This window comes from Thermobia domestica, chromosome 17, assembly GCF_964235325.1.
Source record: "Thermobia domestica chromosome 17, izTheDome1.hap1.1, whole genome shotgun sequence".
Classification (NCBI taxonomy): Eukaryota; Metazoa; Arthropoda; class Insecta; order Zygentoma; family Lepismatidae; genus Thermobia; species Thermobia domestica.
Genome location: NC_137470.1, coordinates 83,566,013 through 83,592,814, shown reverse-complemented (window position 1 = coordinate 83,592,814; position 26,802 = coordinate 83,566,013). Strand labels below are relative to the sequence as shown.

The 26,802-nt window shown below is 38.0% G+C and overlaps 1 non-coding gene across 1 annotated transcript; it reads right to left on the bottom strand.

Moving 5' to 3' along the window:
* Positions 1-9,981: 9,981 nt before the first annotated feature.
* On the bottom strand, positions 9,982-10,390 carry LOC145674702 (small subunit ribosomal RNA). Its single transcript, XR_014129021.1, has one exon. It is a non-coding gene; the product is annotated as a small subunit ribosomal RNA (ribosomal RNA).
* Positions 10,391-26,802: the final 16,412 nt, after the last annotated feature.

Genomic DNA, 26,802 nt, shown 5'->3' with positions numbered 1-26,802 from the left:
ATTATGACAGAGTGTCTCTTAACCATATTGTAATTTTAGAGACACTAACGAAATAACAAATATGTATATTCATGTATATTGTCTTCTGTATATAAACCATACCTGACGCGCCATACAAACACCATTTGAAGAACATGGTCATTTCAACTTCCTGATTGATCTCTCGCAGTATAGTACTGTTTCTGGTGATCAACCGCTCGATAGTATGATCAAGTAACGCTTGCAGCTGCACTTCCGCATATACGTCTGTGATAATATAGGCTGGGTAGCACGCTTTCTTTGTCTCTAACAGTTTACAGTTAGACGAATAGATATTTGCATTGTGATCTTTTGCCTGGTTACGAAATAACTGGTAAGGTTTCCTTGTCAATTTCTCAACAACATATAATGCTAATGCCTCATCGTTTGTAATCTTAACTGGTACATTCGTCTCTGGACTCTTGTACGCCTTTTTGATTCGCGATCCCTCCTGTGTGACACATCAATCTCTTTCACAATATATGAAGCATCACGTTTTTCTTTTGCACGTAAACGCATGTGCGCTGCATACACTAACTCTTCAGTTGTCGATGTTGTACTAACGACTGCAACCGTCTTCTCTTTGCTTTCTCACTTGCTTCTTCAAACACTTCTCTTGGACGCCCTATAGTAAATGATACTGGTCGTCGTAATTTCGCTGCATTCTATACGTTTCCAGAAAACTCCACTGTACTGTCGAGCCACTTACCATATTTGATTACAAAGTTATTCATTGCACGATGACATTTTTGTCATTTCTCTTTGACATGTATACAAAAACTATCTGTAACCTTTTTGACGCACTCTGCTACATCCTCATCACAGTTTTGTAACAATAATTTTTCTATTACACAGGTGTAAACACTATTGATTCTCTTGCAGCCATCGGGTTCACCTCTCCAGGCATCGAAGAAGACTCGCTGTGTCATTGTACACTCCATTTTTGAAAGTATAAGAAGCAACAATTATGCATACATTTGCACGTCATAGTTATTATGCACAAACTACAATCATTACTCTACACATCTATTGTCATTAGAACCTGGAGACTGGTGGAGAATTGTTTTTTACGCGTCAATTCATTATACCTATTCTTCGCTACTGTTTCCCTTCTCGCCATAGCCCACCCAAAAAGCCACGGTACTGCTCATTTATGCTACATGCACGTCATACCTTCATCTATAGTTGTCACACTATATTCCTGGCATTGACCAACAGCTGTCTGTGTTATATGCTGCAGACGTAAGGTCTAGCACGGAAACTGTCGATCAGATGATTCTACATTGCATACAATTAATCTTGTTCCTCGTATTCGACATACTTCCGCATGTGTAATTTGGCACCTTGGAGGTCTTTTCCCACCACATGGGACCTTGCTCCAAGAATTCCCATCGTTTTCTCAGTACTTCTCAGAACTCGGTTTTTTATATTTTGTCCAGCTAGATGTGGCAGTTGAACCACTGCGGGCCTGTCAGACAAGTCCGGCCGATGAATTACTAAAGCTAGCGGTGTAAAGCACTGATTTGCGATACAAAGATGTTATACAAGTCTGCTAGAAAAGAGACAGCAACAAAGCAATCAATTCACCTCTGCCTGAAATTGCCCTCTTGGGAATAGTGTTCGAGTACTTGCTCGTCTCGGTGCCTGAAGAAAATAATAAATACAGTTAAAACTTTAGCTCAGCCTGACAGTTAAACTTGCGTCTATAAAAAATTTCGAGGCGTCATCAAGATGCAATATTGATAACGCTACGTATCTATAGACCTATACAGGCTATAGAACCTGAAAGTCTTTCTGGCTCGCATAGTTCCTCTTACACTACAGACTGCCATATCGGACACTGTTATTAACCTTATTGGAGGATTTGAAATTCCCGATCTTCTAAACGGTTTCTCACCGGTGAGCAAGGATCTGATAAACTTCCCTTGTGTAGCAAATTAGTGCAACAATTTTATTAGCTTTCTCACACCTTTCATACCTGAGACAGAAGGATCAACAAGATGTATTTCTTTTGACGTGCACAGACCTTGCGTGTCCTGTGCGACTTCTAGACTTTGCTCGGTGACCTCTACATGTGATTATGTAGAGATTTACAACCGTCGGAGGAGATGACAAAATTTAGGATATGTGATCTTTTCAACATCTGGATGAGGAAATCACTATACAACATTTACAAGAAAATGAAATTGCATGACAAAAACCATATTAAGAAATCTCAAAATTAAGAAGGTGAAATTTTGCGAACAGTTAACTTTCGCTGCAATATATAGACAAGATCATAACCGTATTGAATTCATCCAAAGAGAGTAAATTGAACAGGGGACTAGAAACTTCATTTGATGGCAATTAAATTAATGCTTCCGTTTTGTCACGCAACTGGTCGTCTCTTCTAAGAAAATTTTGCACATCACTATAATCAACAGATGGAAGCCTTGAAGGAAAATACGGTGTCAGAGGATTATAAGAAATTAACAACTCAAGGAACAATTCGCAGAAAAAGAGGACTTCTTGAGCGAAGTTCCAAATGATATTATTTTCGAACATTTTTAATGAAGGCCACGAAATTTTCTGGGGGATTAACTCGTTAGTAAGTGCCAAAAGAGAAAAAAGAGCTTTCGGGAAATATCTGCAACGATCCAATTTTATTCTCCCATTGAAGCCACGACAATTCAATCACAGTTGTTGAGAAATTTGGAGAAAAATACTAGACGGCTTTAAATGATGAAACAGTGTTCAAAATATAAAAGTAGCTGTATATGGACAAGAATAATGGAAGAAACTACAAACGGGAAATCTGTAGCTGTTGATGGGACTGATTCAGATCTTTTAAGACTTCATAAGCAGTTGCTGATTTTTTAAACGTTAGTAGAAGCACTACTGAAAAGAAATGCTACGAAATAGTTAAATTTTAAAAAAAACTTTTGTGTCATTAAAAGATTGCTTACACTTTTTTCATGATGCAACAGGCTGTGAGACGACTCTCAGCTATTCTCAGCAGTGAATAGTCGGCAGCCTACAAGATCCTTCAAAAAGAAGAAGAATTGTGAAAGTTCGTTAGTCTTCAACCAACCAAAACTCAATCCTGACAAAATGGTCATGATTAAACATTTCTTATCTGCCCGTATGGAGAAGGATACATGTCCTCCCTGGTATAAGTTATATCAGGTATAACAACGGAGGAGTATTACAAAGCTTCAATACGGCCACTTTTTCCCCTACTAACACAACAGCTGTTCAGAACCTGTTCAGAACCTCCAACTCCACGAGCGAAGTGGTCTAAGCATATACCCAATCGAAAGAGTTTGGTGTGTGAAATAGGATATGCGAATTCCAGTACCCACACAGCTACCATCGGCTCCAGCCGGATAAGCTTACTTATCTGTAGATAAAAAGTGATTGCAAGATAGGATTGTCAACGAGCTACATGTTAGTGTAAAAGAACTGATATGAAGTATTCAAGGGTTTGGGCATTCTCCCAGAGAGTTCAAGTACAATTGGCAGATCGGAAGACAATCTGATATAGATGATAACGAACAACAGGTGTAAAGAACACATATGTCTTTGACAACGGCTTATTTGTTGATCCAATCAGTTATGATTTTGTGATATCGTCCCCGCCTTATAGACCTAAAAAAATGGACATGAAGACGATCTTTATGAAACTTTAAGTAAAGGTGTAAGGACAAGGTATAAAACATGAAGGTGGTTTATTGTTCTGTTTACATATTTTCGAATCTTTTAACACGAGCTGCTTTGGAACCCGAAGAGAAAACAAAACCGTAGCAGGACACATTTTAGGTAACAACCAAAACCAATTCATTTAGATATTACATTCGCGTTTTACAGTATCATTCAATTGTACGTTTATAACAATTGTTTTTTGTTTGATTGTTTATATGTTAAGATGTTCAACAGCAGATGATTCACTCCAAGGATTCTGCCACATGCCAGGACACTTATGATTATGTAACTGCCGTTTAATTTACGACCCTCCTGAAGGGAAGTGAAGATTAACACTTTTAATAAAGAACGAAGTGTGGATTTTCCGTACATGCAAAGACTCCATGTACATTTTTATCCAAGACGATGTCGTAAGAATGAAAGCTCTACTACACGACGAGCACAGTTAGTTTCAACATATTTGCCTAGGTTTAATACGACATAATTATAATCAATGCTTACTGCTCACCACCTTGTTCCATTGCGTCTATACCGACCTACTTTTCAGACAGAAACCCGCGAAGCTTAACAATTTTCTGATACAGTTATACTAGACTTACAGCCGTAAGCTTGTAAAGGATTCAAATGCAGGTAATTGGCCTGAAAATCTATTAGATCCTTAGGTAAATAGGTGCGTGATAACCGTGTATAATCAGGCCCGCTTCTCTTACCTTGTGAGACAATTCCGGAGAATGAATTACTAAAGCTAGCGGTGTAAAGCACTGATTCGGGATATTAAGAAGGTATACAAGCTTGGTAGAACAGGTGTAGAACAGAAACGTCAAGAAAATTATCAGGTGACAAATTTTTTTTGTACTTAGGTTACATTGGGAGATTTTCAGTCAAGTACACCTGAAAGATATAAAACTTCCTATGCTTGCTTTCGACATGTTGAATCATAAACCTTGAATTTTCTCCCTTAGTAATAAGAAATACAGAGGGACTACACTGCTTACAACAAAAGGAGAGTTATGTATTTTACCGTTACAAAATCGTTGTGGCGAAGGTTTGTCAAGATGAATAGCTATCCAAAGGTTGTTTGAGAATAGGAAATCCAGACGCGAGATGCGAGTGAAGGTTTGAATCTCCCGAGGAAGACAGCATTGACACACCAAAAACCTTAGAGGGAAAGTGATACGATATTCTTATCAAGACAATGCTACCATGATATCAGATTACTTTTTCATTCATTAAGATGGATATGGAGTATTTTCATCAATAGACATCTGAAAAAAATGACATTTTCTGCTCTATGAAATGTGTGGCACTTAGTTACTAATTAAAGCATACAGTGAGCTTATATGATTAGCCCTCAGTTTGGTTGCTTTGTGATGACCAGTGTTACTGCGTTGGTAGCGACACAGAATTGACTATACCGTAAATATTTTCTAACTGACCAATGAAAGATCATAAAAGAACCTAAAATGATTCTTTATTTGTCTCATGGATCAGATCACCGGTCTCAGAACCAAACTAAATCTGCTTCGGAGTTTTGAATATAATGGGTTTAGAATATAATGGGTTCCATATTATTAATGATAGACCGGAACCTAGTGAATACTACACATCTCTGTATGTAAGCACTAGTGAGCAGCAAGGACGCTAATTAAATGCATATTTGATAGTCTCGAGTGTTAACACACAGGAGACTTTCTTTAAATAATATATCCGTAAGAACACAACTCTTTGGATTAAACGATCAAGAAAAGGTGAGAGCGTTATGGGTGTTAAGTAGATTTCTTCGACAGGAACCACTCTCAAATAATATTGTAGTTGCTTGTAAACGGGAAGTATAGCAATTGCTTTATTATCATTTACAAATTAATACTTATGTTTTTTAAATTTGGTATCACAACATATTTCAATCCCAAGGGCCCACCTAAAACAAACCGCTGGTCGTTCCCAAAGCTATATAACTGTGATACCCTCGTCTTATTAAAGGAACAAGTAAATTCACGGTTTTTTAAATGGTACGCCATGTATAATGTGAGTTAAGTAGCTGTATAAGCATTACTGGTTCGTTCTTAAGACCTAAGTACACAACGCAAGATAGTGCGGCGTCCGGTTCAATGTTGAATATCTATACTAGCTCTAACCCAATAGAAATTAAAGAATACATGGCGACGTCCACTGCTGATTTCTAAATTTCACACCATTTTTAGATAGACATAAGCCGCCGTAAGCCCTTTCGCCCTTGCGGACACCTTGAAATGGAACCCTGAATTATTGGCACACGTGTTGCACCCTAAACCACTAATTAAAAATCGAAAATTCTCGTCCATCTTCTAAATTATTACTTTAATCACGGGATCACTTAGAGATCGATTTAATCTTCTATTATTTTTTTTCAGTCATTGTAGAATACTATTATAATGAATTCACGTGACATCTCTGCTAATGTTCTCATTTTAAGGTGATTTCTATTGGTGCAGAGGCATATAACAAAAAGCTTGTCAAGCTCGGGGATGCCTGCCCTATCGTATGTGACCCATCAACTAGTCCATCATTATAACGCGCTTTCTCTTTACTATACCTTATGAGCTCACCGTGATACTCAGTCTTTCTCAGCTAAAGACTACTTGTTCCGCACGTCACTGGTTTTAAACTCGAATATTTGGACTTTGCAAGTCCTAAGGACAATATGTGCTGAAGTACTTTTCCCAGTTGAACCCACGCTCTCTCGTCGGTTGTACTGCATGCAAACTGATTCCACTCGTTCTAATGCAAGTATCATACCGGATCTCGACATCTACTGATATTATCTTTTTATCTAAATGCATCCTTATATCTACAATTAGTATTACCATTATTTCTAAAGAAAGCCATATTCTGCAGCCTTGTAGATAAATCTTACTTCTTCTGCCATATGAATGTTATAATTCAACGTTTGAGTTGCATTTGAAAAAACCTAATTTCACTACGTTTCGTATCGAATATTACTATGTCTGGTTGGTTGTAGTGCATGCTATCTGCTTGCATTCGGTTTGATAAGACAACGACACGTATCTCGACATCTCCTCTTAGTAAAATGTTATCTAAACGTTTCGGTATCTTAGAATTACTATTTTTTCTGAAAACAGTCTGAAGTATGGATCTAAGCACATATCTGTGTATTTCGACTTTCTTCTTACCAATGGTAACGGCCCTACGAAGGAATGTACTCTAGGCAGTTTCCCATGGTATTCGGCTTTATGCAGCGAACACCTAAGCAGATATCTACAGACGATTTTGTGCTTCTATTTTTGTAAAGGAATTTATTTGGTGATCTAGGATGACTCTGGTCAACGGCCATGGATATGCTCGCATACATACCAGGCCAAATGACAGTCTGGTTCAGTGTTAGAGTTGAATAATACACTTCGTTAGCCTCAAATGCTGGCGATTAATCATTTACATTTTGTGGAGTAACTTTCTGCTCTTGAGAAGACAACTTTCAGTCGGTGGGAGGACACGCAAGTTCTATTCACGTCAGCGAGATGAGGTAGTGTAGAATTTAATAAGTAATATTACAGAAATTCTTCTTATTGATCATTCCGTCTCAGATATGAAAAGTGTCAAAAAGCTAATACAGTAGGTGCACTAATCTGCTACAGAGGGAAACTTACCAGAACTTTACTCACCGTTGAGAAAACGTATAGAAGATGGAAAAATTCAAACCCTCCAATAAGGTTAACACTTTAAGCCGGCGTGTTTGTTTTTAAAAAGTACTCAGAAAAACAGCCATTTTTGGTGTTTTTCAGTAAAGAATTAAAAATTTTCTATAGGTTAATATGTGTGTTTATTACACCACATGTAAGGTCAGTGTTTCCTCTACATTCACAAACAAACATTACAAGCATATATGCGACATAATTAAAGCTATAATTGTTTATCTTGGATATGATTTTCGAAATAGGAATAAAGTCCGTACTTTGAGTTCTTAAGTGTACCTAGCCGTGGTATGATAAACACGGAATCATTCTGGCATGCATAGACCCACATCACAATCAGGACACATCCACGTTGTGTTCTTTCGCCATCATATACCTTTCCTACATCAGAACACACGTTACAATATCTAGTAGGTGAAACAGCAAACATAGGTATCCCTACAGATTCTGCAAAATCATCTTGCACGTCTCTGGCATGCAAAAAGGAATCCTATATAATAACATTTGATTGCGCGACCATAGCAAGTGCATGGCCTGCTTAGCCAAAATACCGTGCTCGTGCTAAGCACGCGTATGGCGTTCAATGTCTTAATAAGAGTGTGCGATATGGCTGTCTGTAATGCAAGATGAACCGTGCGAGTCAGAAAAGCAGCTTGGTACAGTCGCAAAGGATCAAGGTGATTAGCAGTAAGCATTGATTCTCCATATGTCGTATAAAACCTAGGGCAATAAGTTGAAACCAACAGGGATCGACGTGTAGTAGAGATTTCATTATTACGCCCCCTCTAGGATAAAAATGTACATGGAGTCTTTGCATGTAACGCATATCGAAACATCGTTCTTTTTTAAGAGAGTTAAACTTTGCTTCTTTTTATGAGATTCAGAAGAATCAACTAAATAATTAAAAAGGAGTATAAACGGTTATGAACTAAAAACAAATGCTAGATAATAAGGATAATATTTAGACATAGTAGGAAAAACTTGCTCATTAGTAATAACTTAATTGCATCCGCAAAAGGTTGAGGTAAACCACAAATACCTACCTTATTGGGACCCCGACTAATTTGAATATACCCTAAGACCTTACGTTCTAATAAAGTTAAAAATGCAACCCCAATTAAAACACAAAAAATCAAAATTAAATTAAAAACCACACCTATAACATAATCATAATACATTATTACCTGAACTCAATTCATCCATTATTAGATCCTAAATCTAATGCACTTATCTGCCATAGTAATTGCCCATTATTTTTATTCTCTAATAATAAATCTTACTAGTACTTGGTCCTTTCGTACTAAAGTACTATTTTCTAAATAAAGGATAGAAACCGATCTGGCTCACGCCTATCTGAACTCGGATCATGTAAGATTTTAAAGGTCGGACAGACCTATACACTAAGCTTCTGCACCTAGATAAAATCTTAATCCAACATCGAAGTCGCAATCTCTCTTGTCGATATGAACTCAAAAAAAATTACGCTGTTATCCCTGAGGTAACTTAGTCTATTAATCATTAATAAAGGACCATAAAAATATTTAAATTAATTATATGAAGAAGAGTTTATTTGATCTTCTCGTCGCCCCAACGCAACAATTAAATAACAAATTTATTCATTACCAACTACAAAAATTACCACTTAAATATAAAGATCTACAGGGTCTTATCGTCCTCTTAAATCATTTAAGCCTTTTCACTCAAAAGTAAAATTCAACGTTACGAATAAAGAATCCACTCGTCCAACCTTTAATACAAGCCCACAATTAAAAGACTAATGATTATGCTACCTTCGCACGGTCAAGATACCGCGGCCGTTTAAAGCCTCACTGGCCAGGTCAGACCTTCTATTTTAACAAAAGGACATGTTTTTGATAAACAGGCGGAAGAACCCTTTGCCGAATTCCTTTAATCATTCTCTCCAATATACTAACAACACCATTATAAATTTTCTTAACTAATTTAAAACAAAAGTACAGTAATAAATTATATGCAATAAAATATGATAAATAACAAATAAGTTATAACAAAATTACAAATGATGGCTACTTCTAAGCCCACATCTTTCATTTAATATAAAACCACATTATAAATAATAAAAATAAAGAGCAAATCCCCCTTACTATTACTCGCAGCAAAACTATAACAAACCAAATTTACAACAAGTCTAACCGCAGCTGAATTAAATTCAATTCCTGTACAACCAGATATAATGGAAACCGAAAGGCATTTCACCGCTTAAATAAAATTTATAAATAATATGCTACCTATAATATTATAATATTTTAGCTCTTTCCATTACGGGAAATAATTATATAATAATATTATTTAATGCCCCCTGATACAAGAGGTACAACACTTCATGTTTTCTTCTTCCAAAAAAATTTCACTTATTTAAACATTCCCTTACGGTACTAATTAACTATAATATCAACAAATTAATTATATACCATCAATTAAAGTTGATTCGCTTAGCCTCAATATAAAAAAAAAAATATATGCATAAGAACATCCTTCAATCAATTGCACAAAAACCTCCTCGATGTAAACGAATAGCTCAACTAACAAGCTCTATTTCGCAATTAATGCAATTTAGGGACACCTTCCGGTACGCTTACTATGTTACGACTTATCTCACCTAAACAAATGAGAGCGACGGGCGATGTGTACATATCTTAGAGCCCTACTCATAATAGCAACATAACTAACATTACATTCAAATCCACCTTCATTTAAATAATTTCATAATAAAATCCGTATAAACATTCTATTGTAATCCATCTCCTCTTACTGATAAGCTGCACCTTGACCTGAAGTCCTCCTCAATAAAGATAATGAAGGTCTCTAACTGTCTCTAATACCTTCAACTACGGCGGTATACAAACTGCCAAACAACAGTAAGTAAAATATATCGTGGATTGTCGAATACGGGACAGATTCCTCTGAACAGCCTAAAATACCGTCAAATCCTTTGAGTTTCAAGAACATAACTACTATTACCCAGGTATTACATTTTACATTAAAAATAATAGGGTATCTAATCCTAGTTTAACAAATAATTTCATAGCCTCAAACATAGAACTCATTATTTTAAATAATTTCACCTAAAAATAAATAAAACAAAGTCCTTTAATTTAAATTTATAACTACAGCTTAACCATCACTATCTTTTCCCTTCAACCCCTTCGTCTCACCGCGGCAGCTGGCACGAATTTCGCCGGGTCTCCTTAAACCTTAACTGCCTGAAACATTAATCAATAAACAAAACAAGTACTGCGACCAATTGTACTTCGTTATTTACCATTAAGATCAATAATATTCATTGCTTATCAGGAAGGTTACATGTATCCTCGTCGGCAAAAGTGCCTTTACATCGCCGTGACGGGTACGTGACTGCGCAGTACTCTAAGGAAGGGATGGTTGCATAAGAATTTGTGATTAATTTTGAAGAGTTTTTATTTTGACTAGGGAAATAACGTAGGTATAGAGAGTAAAGGCACAGATTTCAAGCATCAGTGCACTGTCATCTCTGTTTTTCAATTTATTGCCTTATATGTTAAGTTAAAAATCACAACATCTGTCATTTATAGCGTAGATCATCTTACTTTTTAAAATTGCCACTTTAGCTTATTTGTCCAAACACTAATCTCCAGACATGATGTAGAGAGAAGAGAAAGAAAGAGACACAACATCTGTAAGATTTATGTAATTGACTAAGGAACTATAGGAACTGAGTTAATTACTGCTACTAGCGCTTTTCACTCTTCAGGAATTTACTACGATATGTTTCCTAAGTCCTAAATCTGTGCATGAATTATATCATTCGCCTCACTGTAATTATTTGGGAATGGATACTGATTACGCTGAACGTGAATATGTTTCGCTATCGTAAAGCAAGGACCGTAATAAATGTAAATAAGTTTCTCATTATTATATAAAACACAGAAGTATTTATTCCGAGTATAAAAGAATATAATACAGTAACTAAGCAATATCATAATCACTAACGCCCGCAGAATTTTTTCCAACGGGGGGGAAGACCCATATAGAAAAATCTTTGAGTTTTACGTCCCACGTTCTTGCCGGTTAGGCTAAGGGAGACGGTGATGATGAGTAATGAATGAAATGGAGGAATTAAGAAAGTGGGAGGAAACGGGCGAACCCTCAGAAAACCCACGCACACGGTGTTTGTCTAACACAAAGCTCAATTGGCGTGGGCTGGGGTCGAACCCGGGACCTCAAGCAGCAGTGGTGAACGCGTAAAACTGAGCCACCGCCTCCTCTGAGTCAAACGGCCACGCGTCAAAAGGGCCGGAGTCAAAAAAAGGATGCGAGTCAAAAGTCCCAAATCAAAACGCCCCTCATAAATATAGCGCGGGTCAAAAGGGTCCCACGACAAAATGACCCAAGTCAAAAGGGCATGCGCGAAACGGGCCCGGAGGGAATGGGATCCGTTACAAAAGGACCCGAGTCAAACGACCATGTGTAAAAATTTCCCGGTTAAAAGGGCCCGGGTCAAAAGGGGCCGAATCAAAACGCCCCTCATAAATATAGCCCGGGTCAAAAGGGTCCCACGACAAAATGACCTAAGTCAAAAGGCCATGCGCGAAACGGACCCGGGGGGAAAGGGGTCCGTTACAAAAGGAACCGAGTCAAACGGCCATGTGTAAAAATTTCCCGGTTAGAAGGACCGGAGTCGATAGGTAACGAATCAAAACGCCCCTCATTAAAAGAGCCCGAGTTAAACTCGTCCCAGAACAAAATGATCCAAGTCAAAAGGCTCTTCGTCAAACGGGCCCAGGAGAAAAAGGGTCCAGCTACAAAAGGTCCCTAATCAAACGGATCCTAGTCAAAAGGCCCCTCATAAAGAGACGACGGGTCAAAAGGGTTCCACGACAAAATGACCCAAGGCAAAAGGCCCTGCGTCAAACGAGCCCGGGTGAAAACCCTCGCAACGGTGTTTGTTCAACACAAAGTTCAATTGGCGTGGGCTGGGATCGAACCCGGAATCCCAAGCAGCAGAGGTGAACGCTCTACCACTGAGCCACCGCGGCCCCTGAGTGAAACGGCACCGCGTCAAAGAGCCCGGGTCAAATGGTCTGCGCAACAAAATGGTGCGGGTGAAGTCCCGAATCAAAACGCCCCTCATCAAACGGACCCTGGTCAAAAGGAGACAAATCAAAATCCCCCTCATAAAAATAGCCCGGGTTAAAAGGTCCCTCGATAAAATGACCCAAGTCAAAAGGCCCTGCGTCAAACGGGCCCAGGAGAAAGGGGGGCCTGCTGCAAAAGGGCCCGAGTGAAACGGCCCCGGATAAAAAGGGCCCGAATCGAAAATAGCCGAATCAAAACGCCTTTCATAAATAGAGCCAGGTCAAACGGGTTCCACGACAAAATGACCCAAGCCGAACTCAGGATCCCATGCAACAGAGGTGAACGCTCTACCGCTGAGCCATCGCGGCCCCTAAATCAAACGGCCCCGCGTCAAAGAGCCTGCTCAAATTGTCTCCGCAACAAAAGGGGGGAGTGAAGTCCCGAATCAAAAGGCCCCTCATCAAACGGGCCTTGGTCAAAAGGGGTCGAATCAAAATGCCCCTCAAAAGTAGCCCGGGTTAAAGGGTTTCTCGACAAAATGACCCAAGTCAAAAGGCCCTGCGTCAAATGGGCCTAGGTGAAAAACGGGCTTGCTGCTAAAGGGCCCGAGTCAAACGGCCCCGGTTTAAAAGGGCCCAAATCCAAAGAAGCCGAATCAAAACGCACCTCATAAATAGAGCACGGTCAAACGGGTCCCTCGACAAAATAACCCCAGTCAAAAGGACCTGCGTCAAACAGGCCTTTGTCAAAAATGGGCCCGCTATAAAAGAGCCCAAGTCAAACGGCCCCGCGTCAAGAGGGCCCGGGTCAAAATGTCTCCACAACAGAAGGGCCCGAGTCAAAAGGCCCGAATTAAAACGCTCCTCATTAAAAGGGCCCCGGTCAAAAGATCTCCGCAACAACAGGGCCCGAGAATAGTTTGTTAACGCAAAAATTCGTGATTTAGGTAGCGATAATAAACATAACAATTATAATGACCAGGGCCCGGATCTTGTTGAGAAGTCAACTTTTTTCTGTTACGCATAGGACAAGGCAAGTTGAAATAAAAACGTTATTCATCAACTCTAGGTTCTAAAAATATATCTTTTTAGGGTCAACATTTGGTCACTTTTTGCCGTTTTGAAGTTTCAGGTCATTTTTTAATATTTGTAAGGTAACTTTTAGGTCACTTATGGTCTTTTTATTCTTTTTCTTCTACATAAGGTAATCCTAAAATGAACACTGTTTACGGATTTGAGGAACACGAAGTTAAATGATCTCTTTTTCTGCTTCCTGACTATTGGGGTGGAAAACTGCATTCCTAACAAGCTAATGAACACTAAGCTGTAGCTGGTTGATGAGGGGTGGGGGTTGGTAGGTGGTAAAACAGATGGGTTTGGGTTGTAGACCACATAAGATATGATCAGGTGAATAACTAAAAATAAATTGGAAGGCGTTCAAAGATTTTAAACTGTTTTTTTCTATTATTCTTTTGTATACAGTCTACACTTGTAAACTTTGATTCCTAGTTTCAAACTTGTACTTAACTTGTACTTCCTAGTTTCACCTCGCGAGTGAATTGACACTTTCAGTATTTACAATACAGTACAATGGACTGATCATTGAACACAACATTTGATCAATGGGCTGCAGCTAACTGAAACAAAACTTTTGAAACTGACAGAAATGATATTTAAAATTCAATAGATATTCAAAAAATGTCTATGTTTAACGAAGTAAAAGTTTAAAAAAATGCAAGCTTAAAGTCAATTTTAGGGTCATTTTACAGGAATTTTAGTGTCATTTTATAGGTCACTTTTTAGAAAAGTTTAGGTCAACAAGATCCGGGCCCTGATAATGACTGTCTGCATTTTTGCATTACGTTACTATACTCAGAATTTTTGCGAAGACTGTTAAGGAATGACAACCAACGTCAGTAACAGGCGATTTTTGATGGAAGTTACAATTTTAAAAATTAACGTTTTACGAATGTAATTCACGAGAACTGCGCAAATGTATGGTGGAATTTCATTTACAGTGGAAAACATTAATGGTCTCAAAACAAAAACACAACCACTTTTTGTTCATTGTTATGCAAATTTAATTATTATTATTATTATTATTATTATTATTATTATTACTTTTTCTATTATTATCATTAATAATAATAATAATAATATACAATGTCAGTGGTAGCCCATGCTTTCAAACCAGTATATGCCACTGCTCGAAACTATTAACTCTATATTAACATCGGTCGTCTTTCGATCATTTTATGTTACTCCGTCCCACTCCCTGAGGTGTGCAAGGGTGCCTTCTTAATCCTTGCCCCAAGGCAAGAAAAGCAAACAATATTTTCCAAAACACAGCAAGGCTTAGAGAGGGAGTGACACTCAACGCACACAGCTCGCTGTATAGCTGCAAGAGACCTATGGGTAATTTGTTGCCCTCTTGTTACAAGACGTTTAGTCAGTAGCTATCAAGGTCAGTTCCAGCAGCAACAACTAGTCCCTTCTCTTTACTTTTCACGAATATTTTTCACCTTCAAACGTACAGGTCACGTATTGCGTAGATTAAATGATATGTGTCAAGTATATATTCTCAAAAAGATATGAGTACTCAAAAGGCAAAAACATGTAGCTATTTTTGTTTTCCCCTTTTCTATTAGCCAGTGGAAGTGTGTATGGTTGTTTCACATCCCTCTTGTAGTTTGCTTACTATTCCTTCTTCTTTTTAGTTGAGCTTTTGGCTATGAATACCACCGCGACAAATCGTGGTTCTTATGATAGTGGCGTATTTTCGCCCCGAGAAATTACGGAAATAATAAATAATGTAGACTACGGTGCTTTTGAAACGGACGATAAACGTAGTTTGTAGGAAGATTATAGCATCAATTTGTGAGACACATGCCTTTTTTCATATAGGCTCGCTGCTGAACGGGACGTTAAATCAGTGGCGGAGTAGACACACACATTATATATACAGGGTGGCCCATTTTAATCTTTCCATGGAAATATCTCGAAATCTTTTGAGCATAAATAAACTGAACAAAAACTCAAATTGGAAATACCGTGGGGCAAATCGAACGGCGATGTCGCGATGCCCCCAGAGCCGCTTTACAAGCGGGCCTGGGGCTAAATTAAAAATATTAAATGGAAACATGGGGCGAGTGAGACTTCATCCGATAGATCTTAAAAAACTAACAAGCGATGTGGCAAAAGATTTTTCATATCGGTCACCGTGTTCAAAACGCCCGCCAAAATATGTTACCTGTATCACATAAACGTCCAGTAGCACTAATATGGAAACGGTTGAACATAAATCAACCAAACAAAAACGCAAATAGGAAAGTCGTGGGGCAAATCGAATAATGTTTTCGCGGTGCCCCCAGGTTCGCCTTTCATCTTAGCCCAGGCCCAACTTTAAAATTTTATATAAAATTTGGGTCACGTGATACCTCGTTCGATAGGTCTTCATACACTAAACAGCGTTGTGACAAAAGATTGTTCATATGGGCCACCGTTTTCAAAATGGCCGCCAAGACATCTTGCCTGTATCAGATAAAATGACCAGTACCACTAATATGAAAACTGTTGAAGATAATGACGGATGAACAGAATAAAACTCCTATAGGAAATCATAGAGGGTATTTATCATTCCACGGCTCGAAAATGTTGCAACAGAGGAGATGATTAGAGTAAAGGTGCCATAATGCAAAGCAGGAAATCTAATTCCTAGAAAACGGTCCAACGATAAGTGGGTGAAGGGGACGGGAAGGAATGGTGAAAATCCAAACGAACACCTTAGTTTTTGCAAATTGTATCTACACAACAAAATTATCTGTTACATGTTTTTTATGATATATGTCTAATGGAAAAAAGTAGGTAAAATTCTTGTTAAACGGTACCTTCCATTTTGATTGCAGGAAATAATTTGTGCAAAATGAATCAACTGAAATGCGAAACCAATTTGTCGAACAATGTAATTTTAGAACAATGTGTAGAAACGTTGGTTTTCTCCAAAGTCGTCTGCAGAATATTGGTTCCTTACAGTACAAGTCACTTGTACACCCCAAGTGTTTCAGGACCTCCTCCGTGGCTAAGCGGTTAGCGTACGCGCCTTTGGCGTGGGAGACCCGGGTTCGATTCCCGGAGGGAGCACGTGTAGTTCGGATGGCACGTTAATCAGTAGGTCCACGTCTCATATAGCCTCGCTGCTGAACGAGACATTAAACCCAAAATCAACTCAACCAAGTGCTTCAGACAAACCATACCTATTGCAAGTAAATGCGGGGGTTCTCATTTGAAATTTTACCATTCATTTCCACTTCACCCGTTACGGAAGGAGATCGGAAAGATAATTTTCTAAGAATCAGAGTTCCTCTTTAGCATTATCACTTATACTTTAATAATCTTTTTCTTCATAGGATCATTCTCGAGGCGTGGAATGAATAATACCCTCTGTGATTTCCTATAGGAGTTCTATTCTGTTCATCCGCTATTATTTTCAACCCTTTTCATATTAGTGATACTGGACGTTTATCTGATGTAGGTAACATATTTTGGCGGCCATTCTGAATACGGTGACCTATATGAAAAACCGTTTGCCACATCGTTTTTTAGTTTTTAAAGATCTATCGAATGAAGTGTCACTCGCCCCATGTTTCCATTTAAAATTTTTAAGTTGACCTCGGGCCCACTTGAAGAGCGGCCCTGGGGGCACCCTGATATCATCATTCGATTTGCCCCATGGTATTTCTTATTATAGTTTTTGTTCAGTTTATTTATTTTCAACTGTTCTTGAGATATTTCCGTATAAGATTAAAATGGGCCACAATGTATATATAGTAAAATCTGTCAACTTGGCCACCTGTCTATCTAGGAAGTTGGCCACATTGAAACAATGTTTACCCTATGATGATAATGATAAATTTACCTGCATATCTTGGCCACGCAAAGTACCATTTTGTTGTTTTTCTTAACTCTTTCGTATTCCCATACGTGAAGCAGATGTTCTGTATTTGTAAGTGGAGACAAAGAAGCATAGATTCCCACGATTTGTTCTTGGAAGTCAAAGGCTAGAACACTACCCTGATAAAGGGTTGGGGAAGGAAGACATAAATAAGAAAAAGCACGTACAGGAATTACGAAATGATTGCACGTATTTGTTTACCCTATCTGTTTTGGTAAAATCATTAGCTATAGCCTATCAGCTCCGTTCATCAGTGGGAAGCTTTAGTAATTTCGGAAAATTCTCAAGGCTAAAGCTAACCATCTCAATTATCAACTATTGGCACATGACTTCTTGTCAAAAGGTAGTGGAGGTTTTGAAATATGAATTCCCTTAACATTTCTCAAAACATCTTTTGCTCCGAGGAAAACACTTATAGCTCATTAACAAAAAGTTAAATGATTAATCTATATACATTATTTTAAAGTAGCTGCTTCCATTGCTTATTAACAACCAAATAATACTAGAAATCCTATTCTAAAAATACACGAATCACACTTAGTTTCTGTAAGTTGGCCACTTTTCAATGGAGCCAATGTTGGCCAGCATAGACAGGTTTCACTGTACATATATATATAGTATTTGTAATAAATATGTTTACTCTCTTCCTTTAAGTATAAAATTTTATAATTAGTGAAATTTGGTGAATAGCTTTTTTTTCGAAGCATAGATTTCTGAATGGTACCTCATTTGCAAGAAATGGGGGCATTACTTCCCCATACCTTCCTTAGGGATAGTCATTTCTAAATACTTTAGAAATGAACTGTAAAGTGAACAAAAAAAAAAAAAAACGATAGAAGTAAAAAAAACCAAACACTTTACAACACCTAACTTAATACCTAATACCAAATACCTTAACTAATACCTTACAGTTTTGTGAATGAGCATATACCCTCTTCTTCATTTCGGCGAAAACATTAATAACTTTTTTTTTGAATTCAGGTTCCTACAAAGCTTCTATACCAAGTTCTTTATTGCAAGTGTCCGTAATTCAGAAAGTTTGTGATGCTGTTTGCTAAGTAAGTCACACTCTTTTCAGGGCATTCATTGAATGTTTACAAAATACTGGAATTGATGGAATGCTCAATACCATATTTAGCAGCTTCGTTGTTTCCTGATATATGCTTTGAGGTTCATTACTGCGAATATATTTCAAGTATTCAGGAAGAGAAATGAGTTTGTTCTATCGAAACATATGTTGATAATTTCATTCTTAAGCTGATCTGAGCAAAAAGTATTAGGAAAGGTGGATATCAAGTCATTCAGTTTGCCGTATGGAATAATTTGTTGATGCATACTAAATATTCTATAATGTATTAGTTCTTTAATGACCAGATTTTTGTATTTTTCAAATCTTTCATCTGCACAATTATTGAGCGAAGAATCTAATATAAATAAAGTAGAGTTTCTTTGTGTGTCTATCTAAATATCTTTGTGTCTGTGTGTGCCAGCGGACCAGATGAGTGGACCGAGTTACCAAAATTTGGTCATGGGTACCTTGATCCTGGCCCAGACCAAGACAAAAAGGTTTCTCTTTTTCAAAATTCGAACCGTGGGGGGGGGGGCATTTACCGGGACATGTAAAAGTACTGGTCACTGTCGCGAAAAATATAAAAGTGATAGAATTGCCAATACATATAAACTTTTCGTTAGAGAGTCTTCTTTTTTTTTATTCTGATTTTGGAGACATGTAGGGACAATATATATATATACTAATGTTCTTCAAGGATACAACAATTTAACACTTTATAGAGGGAGCTCGAAAGATGGTTTAAAATAAAAACAAACAAGAAGAAATAGCGGTCTGTTTCTGTCACTTACAAATCAAGCTTAAAATTAAGATAGGTACCCCAGTAAACGTAGTTAGAACAGCAACTGTCTTTTCGCAAGTACTACAGTGAAACCTCTACCAACGAACACTTCCCGTAACGGACATATTTTTTAATTCCCAAACACTGTAATAGGAAAAAACATATTGATAAACCTGTCTAAAGTGGACACTCTCTTGTACGGACATTGACAATCTTTCCTGTCTTTTATAGGTATTATTTACGTCCGTATTACGGACACTTTCTCTAGAAACAAGTTGGAAAGTGCAGTAAAAATACATTTTTAGTAATTCATACATATGTCATCAAGGAAGCATTGTGACATTTTGCCTCTCAACTGGCTGCCCAGCAACCCTTACGAAGTCTCTGTTTAACTACACTCTCATGTCCTTTCCTTACATCTACTCCCACCCAAACTGTTTTAGACAGAAAAGTGTTTGACAATTACCCACAATTTGGGATGACACGTTTTGTTACTGTGCCGCTAGAATCTGTAGGCAAGCAGAAGACAAGTTTGGTATTTTTGGTCCTCGGGTACACATATTGTCTGAAAAAAGACACTACTGGACTGCAGTTAACTCACAAATTAAAACAATATACCGAAAATGTAGTAAGTAGTAGCAAGTGTAAAGAGCAGAGAACTATATAATCTTATTTCCATGTTGTGCCTCGAACATAGAGTATTGGGTGGCGGAGGATAATTCAGGCATTTTTGTAATATTCGTAAATACATGATTCATGCAAAAATATTTGTTTTCTAATTGTGTATTACCTTGTTTACTAATTTACGTCATAAAATATTGAAACCTCTCTAAGCGGATAATTTTTGATTCCCCATGGCTGTCCGCTTTAGAGAGGTTTCACTGTACTACATAGCACGAGTCTCTAGACTTCGCACGTGGTTGTTTGTTTCTCCTACGCTTCTATAGGGATAATGTTCAAGATTTCGCGAGATCCATTGCTTTCTGTCTTTCATACGCAAGCGTTAAAAAAAGCTCAGAATAAATTATAGGAAATTTTAAGTTCAGACTCTAAAGTGCAAAATTTTAAGTTAGTAATTTAGGCTTAATGGCTTAATACATATAACATTCTAAAGGGTAGACACTGTCTCCACTGTCTCCCCTCAGGCCTTGCCACTGCGTTAAACTCAAAATCAAAACTCAACACGTACCTCTTTTTATTTAAAAATATTTTGTGGTATACAATATGCGGAATTCAAGATGGCTATTATGATGTATACTAAATCATTTAACGCAGTTTCTACACCAATGGCAAATTGTAACATTTGCTTTTCCTCTGTCTATGCATTTCTTTGTTACTGCTCTATCATGATACATTTTTTCTATTAGATACATATGTCAAACATAGCACACTCTGTCTCAAACAAATGATGTGTAATAAATGAGTTCACATTCTCATTTGTGGGAATATTCAAGCCTAAGTTGAAGTGTAAAATCATAAACTTTTACATTTAAAACAACATTGTGTGATATGCAACATGGCGGAATTCAAGATGCCTTCCATGGTGACCACACTCCAAATCAATGCAGGTTTTGCAATAATACCATTTGTAACATTTATTTTTCCTCCGTCCGCGCATGTCGGTATTATTGTTCTGTCCCAATACTTTTCACTAACCCTGTATGCAGATCCACATATGAATTCTCACAGTAAAATTAAACTGATCTTTTCCACAGAATATTTTTCATACTATACTTTGATCCCGGGGTAGAAATGAAATTTTACAAGTAAGGGGAAAATCAGCAATAAATAAATTTTGATTGGGCTATGTCACGAGAATACAAACTCAGAAAGACAGGAGTCAGGGGCAGACTGGCCAGAGCCGTTAGGCCGCAATCGCCGCCTATGCCCTCTCAGAAAAAAATGAAACAATAAAGAAAGAAAGAGAAAGAGAGAAAAGCTAAAACAGAAAAAAGCTAAATAATTCGGTAGATCACTGTTATTATGCTGCCAACACACACTCCTCTTCCATCGTTTCATCAATCAGTAAGTTATCTTTTTCAATAAGGTCCTTTTGTTACTGGATTTGTGACTAGGTCCATCTTTCACTATGGTCTTTTATTATCAGAAACTGTGATTTAGTTTGTACCTGGGGCCTTAGACCCTTCTTTCAATATATTGGACAGTTGGGACCTTCTTACATTACATTAAGCAGTTGTGGCCCTGAGTTCTTTGTTCATTATATTGGGCAGTTGGGGGCCTTTCATTTCATTGAGCAGTTGGGCTTTTAGGCACTTTCTTCATCATGTTGAGCTGTTGGGACCTGGAACTTTTTTCATTATGTTGGGCAGATGGGGCCCTTTCATCGTTGAAGACTGGGGTCTGGTTTGTAGCTGGGTCCATATTTAACCATAGGCTGATTGGTTCTTTATGGATGTTAATAATCTTGTAGGTCTATATTTGATAACTCAAAAATGGAAACACGGCGTATTTTTTTAAAAAAATATTTTCTATCAAAAACGTTTACAAAATTGCAGGAGAAAAGAGTGGAAGACGGCAAGAAAGCGGGCATTTTCAGCATGATGGTTGATTCTATTTAAGATGTTTCAGTGTTGAATCAGCTTACTATAGTAATTCTCTGCGTTATAAGCGGTCAAGTATTTTTGCGGCTGTTAGCAGTTGTCGTAAAGAGTGACACTATAAGACAAGTAACTTAAAATGAAAACAAAGAGTACTTTGTGCCAACAATGTTTTGATCTCTGATATTGTAAGTTGCTCTTTTGATGGAGCTGCTAACTTGAGTGGATGCTATAAAGGAGTTAAAGCATTACTGGAGAAGGATAATCCTAAAAACATTTACACCCAATGCATGGCTCATGCTCTTATTTTGGCTATGACAAATTTGACTGAGTAGATCCCTGAAGCTGCAAACTTATTTGGTGTCGTTGAAACCTGTACCGTGTTGTGTCTGAATACTACAAAAGAAAGAATGTTTGGAAGAAAATGATTGATGCAAGCCACGAGGAACATGACAAACTACGAAAGGTTCAACAAGTTTGTGCAACACGATTGTGGAGCAAAAACAAGGCACTGAATGCGGTAGCCGACACTAACGAGTTTCGCTACGAAACATGAAGCCAAGACGAGACGACTGTCTATCATCGTCAAGATTTCTTTCATTTTTATTGTTCCTCAATGATGATGTACAGGACAGGAGTTTTAATGCGAAACCAACATTTCAAGCTAAACTTTGCTGAATAAATTGACAGAATTTAACACTGTAATGATGTGCTCTGTGTTTCAGGACTTGTTTACAAAAACGAAGCATGTTTCAAAATACATGCAGTCTCACGGATTGGACTATCGTACAACCTGGAGACTTGTAGACAACTTGCTGCACTAGCTTCAGAAAAAATAGAGGCAAAAGATGTCTGTTTAAGCTTTACGAAAATACAAAAAATATTTTGTGTGAAAAAACAACAGCTTGTGCAATCTGGTATAGAGATAGCAATGGAAAAAGACTTTCTGCCCAGAAGAATCTTAAAGAAGAAGAAAATGTCAGGAGAGCTTGCGGCAGTTGAACTGGGAAAGAACTTAAATATAAGTGAAAATGATTTATTCAGAATAAAAAACTTCAACGAAAATTCTGAATACAGCTTTTACATGTGTCAGTGATAGATTTCAGCAGCCAAATGAACTCCAAATGCTAGATCCCAAGCACTTTTCGCAAATCGGGAAGAATGGTGTGTCTGCAGGTGCTTTCAGAGTTCTTGCGAAAAAACTAAGTATAAAATAGGAGGAAATATACAAAGAACTCCAGCAGTTCTTTGTCGTATATTCTGTCACAAAACGTTCTGGTTTTTGATGATCCTGAAGAGAATGATGCCCCTGAATCCATAGAAGATGATGATGATTATGCATCTGAGCATGCTATGGGAGATTGAACATTTTGGACGGGATTCACGGCAAGAGTGATAATGATACTGCAAACAACTTGTGTAAAAACTTTTTGTCATGTGCAGGGAAAATTTTGTACCAATTTCTGTCAGTCTAGTTGTTTTAATAATTTATACATTGCATACAAACATGCGTTGTCTCTACCATGCATACAAGTGACGTGTGAAAGGTGCTTCTCAAAGTTAAAGTTAGAGAGTAAACAAATCTCAGAGCTAATTTGTGTGAAGTCATTTTGGACACATTTGTACTAATGAAAATGCAAAGAGGTATGTTAAATTTAGTGTATGTGAACGAAGTTATTCAGGAACTCTGCCATTCGTAATCTGTACTGAAAAGAATCTTAACGTTTTAAAATTATTAGTTTTTTAGTTGTTCAGCAGTTTTTCATTTTCATTAAAACGTCGTGTTCATTCCAGAGTCAAAAGTTAGTATTAGTTGTTTATTACAATTTTCAGTAAGCTGTTGTGTTCTTTCCATAGTAAAAAGCTATTGGCTACTATTTGTTTAGTGTTTCAGCCACTATACAGAGTGTCTCAAAAGTCCCATGACATACGGTAACTGTCTTATTATCAGAGTTACAACAAATGTAAGAGGGAAAACCGTCTCCAAATATAATGTTTTCAATCTAAAGTGCAAGAATTTTTCAAATCGGACAAGTCGTTTGGGCTGTACGCTCTATATGCGCATAATGTTACATGAAAATGCAACGTTACCATTTACCTCGACCCAGAACATAAATGAATGAAGTTACTGTCTATTAAAAACTTTATTTGAAGACGGTATCTCCTCTTACATTTTGTTGTAACTCTGATAATAACAGAGCTATCCTAAGTCTTGACCCCGTTGAGGGACTTTTTAGACACCCCGTTTTCTCTGTATATTTCTCTTTCGACAGTGCTTTGACTTAATTCAATATTTATTTATGCATTGATCTATTTTGAAATTTCACCGAAATTTGTCTGCAGCGCGGCTGTATAAGATAGACCAGGTTTGTTTCGGGGAGGTATAAGCCCCTGAGCTCACAGCTGGTTGCGCCACTGATTGTACGATATTTTAGAAATTGATATTATAGTCTGAGAGCCCTCCATGGTAACCGCGGCCTAGGCCCTAATACACCCAGTCCGCCTATGACGGGAGTGTATGCAAACTTTCATGGAGAACGACTTAAGCGAAAGCGATTGTTGCAAACCAATCAACAAGCAATCAAAACTAATATCACCATTCAAATTTCCTTTTTGTTACTAATAACCACTGATATATATTTCCTTCTTTTGCACAAACACTTCTATTTACTAAGAGGACACAAACCCCTTGTGCATGCTTGATCTCCAATCTTGCTTTGATCTAAAGCTTTTACCCCTGAAACAGTATTTACCGGGCCCTTTTGACGCGGGACCTTCCTGACTTATGCCACTTTGACGAGAGGAACATTTGACTCTGGCCCGGCTGACGCCTGGCCGTTTTAACCCGTGCCCTTTTGTAGCGGTGCCCCTTTGACCAGGGCCCGTTTGACGTAGTTGCCTGTTAGCTCGGGCCATTTTGTCGCAGAACCCTTTTGAACCAGGCTCTTTTGACGCAGCGCAATTATGACTCGAGCACTTTTTTCGCGGAGAACCTTTACCTGGGCCCTTTCGACGGGAGGTTGTTTTGTCTCAAACATTTTCTTGGGACCACTTTTGACCCGGGTACGTTTGACGCAGTGCCTTTTGACTCGGACCCTTTTGTCGTAGGACTCTTTTGACCAAGGCCCGTTTCATGAGGGGCGTTTTGATTCGGCCCCCTCTCTGAAAACAGTCTGTAGTATAGATCTAAGCAATAATCTGTGTGTTTCATCATTCTTCTTGTAAATGTTAAGGGCTCTTAGCAGGAATGTGGAAGGATTGTACTTTAGGCAGCATATGCAGCGAACATCTATGCAGAATTCTACAGACGATTTGGTGCTTCTATGTTTGTAAAGGAATTTACTTGGTGATCTACGACGGCTCAGGTCAACGGTCATGGATATGCTCGTATACATACCAGGCCAAATGAAAGTCTGGTTCAGTATTAGAGATGAGTACACTTCGTAAGCCTGATCTGCTGGCGATAAATCGGGTACATTTTGTGGAATAGCATTCTGCTCTTGAGAAAATACCTTTGAGAAAATACCTTTGTTGATGTCTGTGTCCTACACCTTTTCTACCAGGCCTGTATAACTTGTTTGCTAGACGTTGACTGCCAAGGACGAAATTCGATTCCGATCAACCAAAGCCATCAAATGTTCTATCCTGAAATTGAATCTTTTAACATCACTTATGCTTCACGTGTACTGGTTTTGAATCAGAAATGTACCTGTTACTCAGGGAAGGCGAGGCCCACATACAGACCTCATGGCCTCTCAGTAAGTTTAGAAAAAATACACCTCATCTGCGCCGCAGACCATTCAGAGGTATTTTACTACAGGGCAGGATGTCGACATAAACTCCTTTAACAAAGCCAAGACTAAAGCCCAAGCCTGGAAAAAACGACTTAAAGAAGAAGAAATATCAAGCCCGCATGGGGGTTCCTTAGCTCCTATGCATGTGAATCCGTTACAAGCTTACGACCATAAGTGTAATATAACTGTTACGGAAAATTATTAAGTTTCGTAGCCTTCTGTCTGAAAAGCAGCTTGGAATAGTCGCAAAGTAACAAGGAGCTGAGCAGTAAGCATTGATTGCCCTAATGTCGTTTAAAACCTAGGGCAATAAGTTGAAACCAACGGGATCGACGTGTAGTAGAGCTATCATTCTTATTGCCCCTCTTGGATAAAAATGTACATTGTGTCTTTGCATGTACCGCATATCGAAACATCGTTCTTTATTAAGAGAGTTAAACTTTGCTTCTTTTTAGCAGATTCAAAAAGTAACGGTAGTTACACAAATTTTAGTGTCCTTGCAGATGTCAGAATCCTTGGAGTCAATCATCTGCTGTAGAACATCTTAACATATAAACAATCAAACAATAAAATATTGTTATAAACGTACAATTGAATGGTACTGTAGTACGCGAATATGTAGTGGTACTGGTGTATCCTTTTTCAAACACAAACCTCATTCAATTGGGTTCATGCTTAGACCATTTCGCTCCTGGACTTGGAGGTACTTCCGAATTGAATGCTGCACACCTATCGTTCTAGTAGGGGAAAAAGTGGCCATATTGAAACTTTGTATCTAGTTGTTTGTTACACCTGATAGGCTTATAACAAGAAGCACATGTTTCCTTCTCCATACAGGCGGATAAGTAATGTCTAATCTTGACCATTGTTTCAGGATTGAGATTTAGTTGTTTGAAGAATGTGACTAACTTACCCAATTCTTCTTCTTTTTGAAGGATCTAGAAGGCAGGAAACTATTCTCTCCTGAGTATAGCTGCGGTCGTGTCACAGCCTGTTGCATCATCAAAAAAGTGAAAGCACACTAAGCAGGAAGTTCAAGATTCCTTAAATTTAATGTTTTCGAAGCATTTCCTTTCGGTTTTTCTTCCATGTGGCCTTAAAAGAATCAGCAACTTCTCATGAAGAATTCTACCAGTAGTTAAAAATCGAACATCCCCGTCCATCCTCA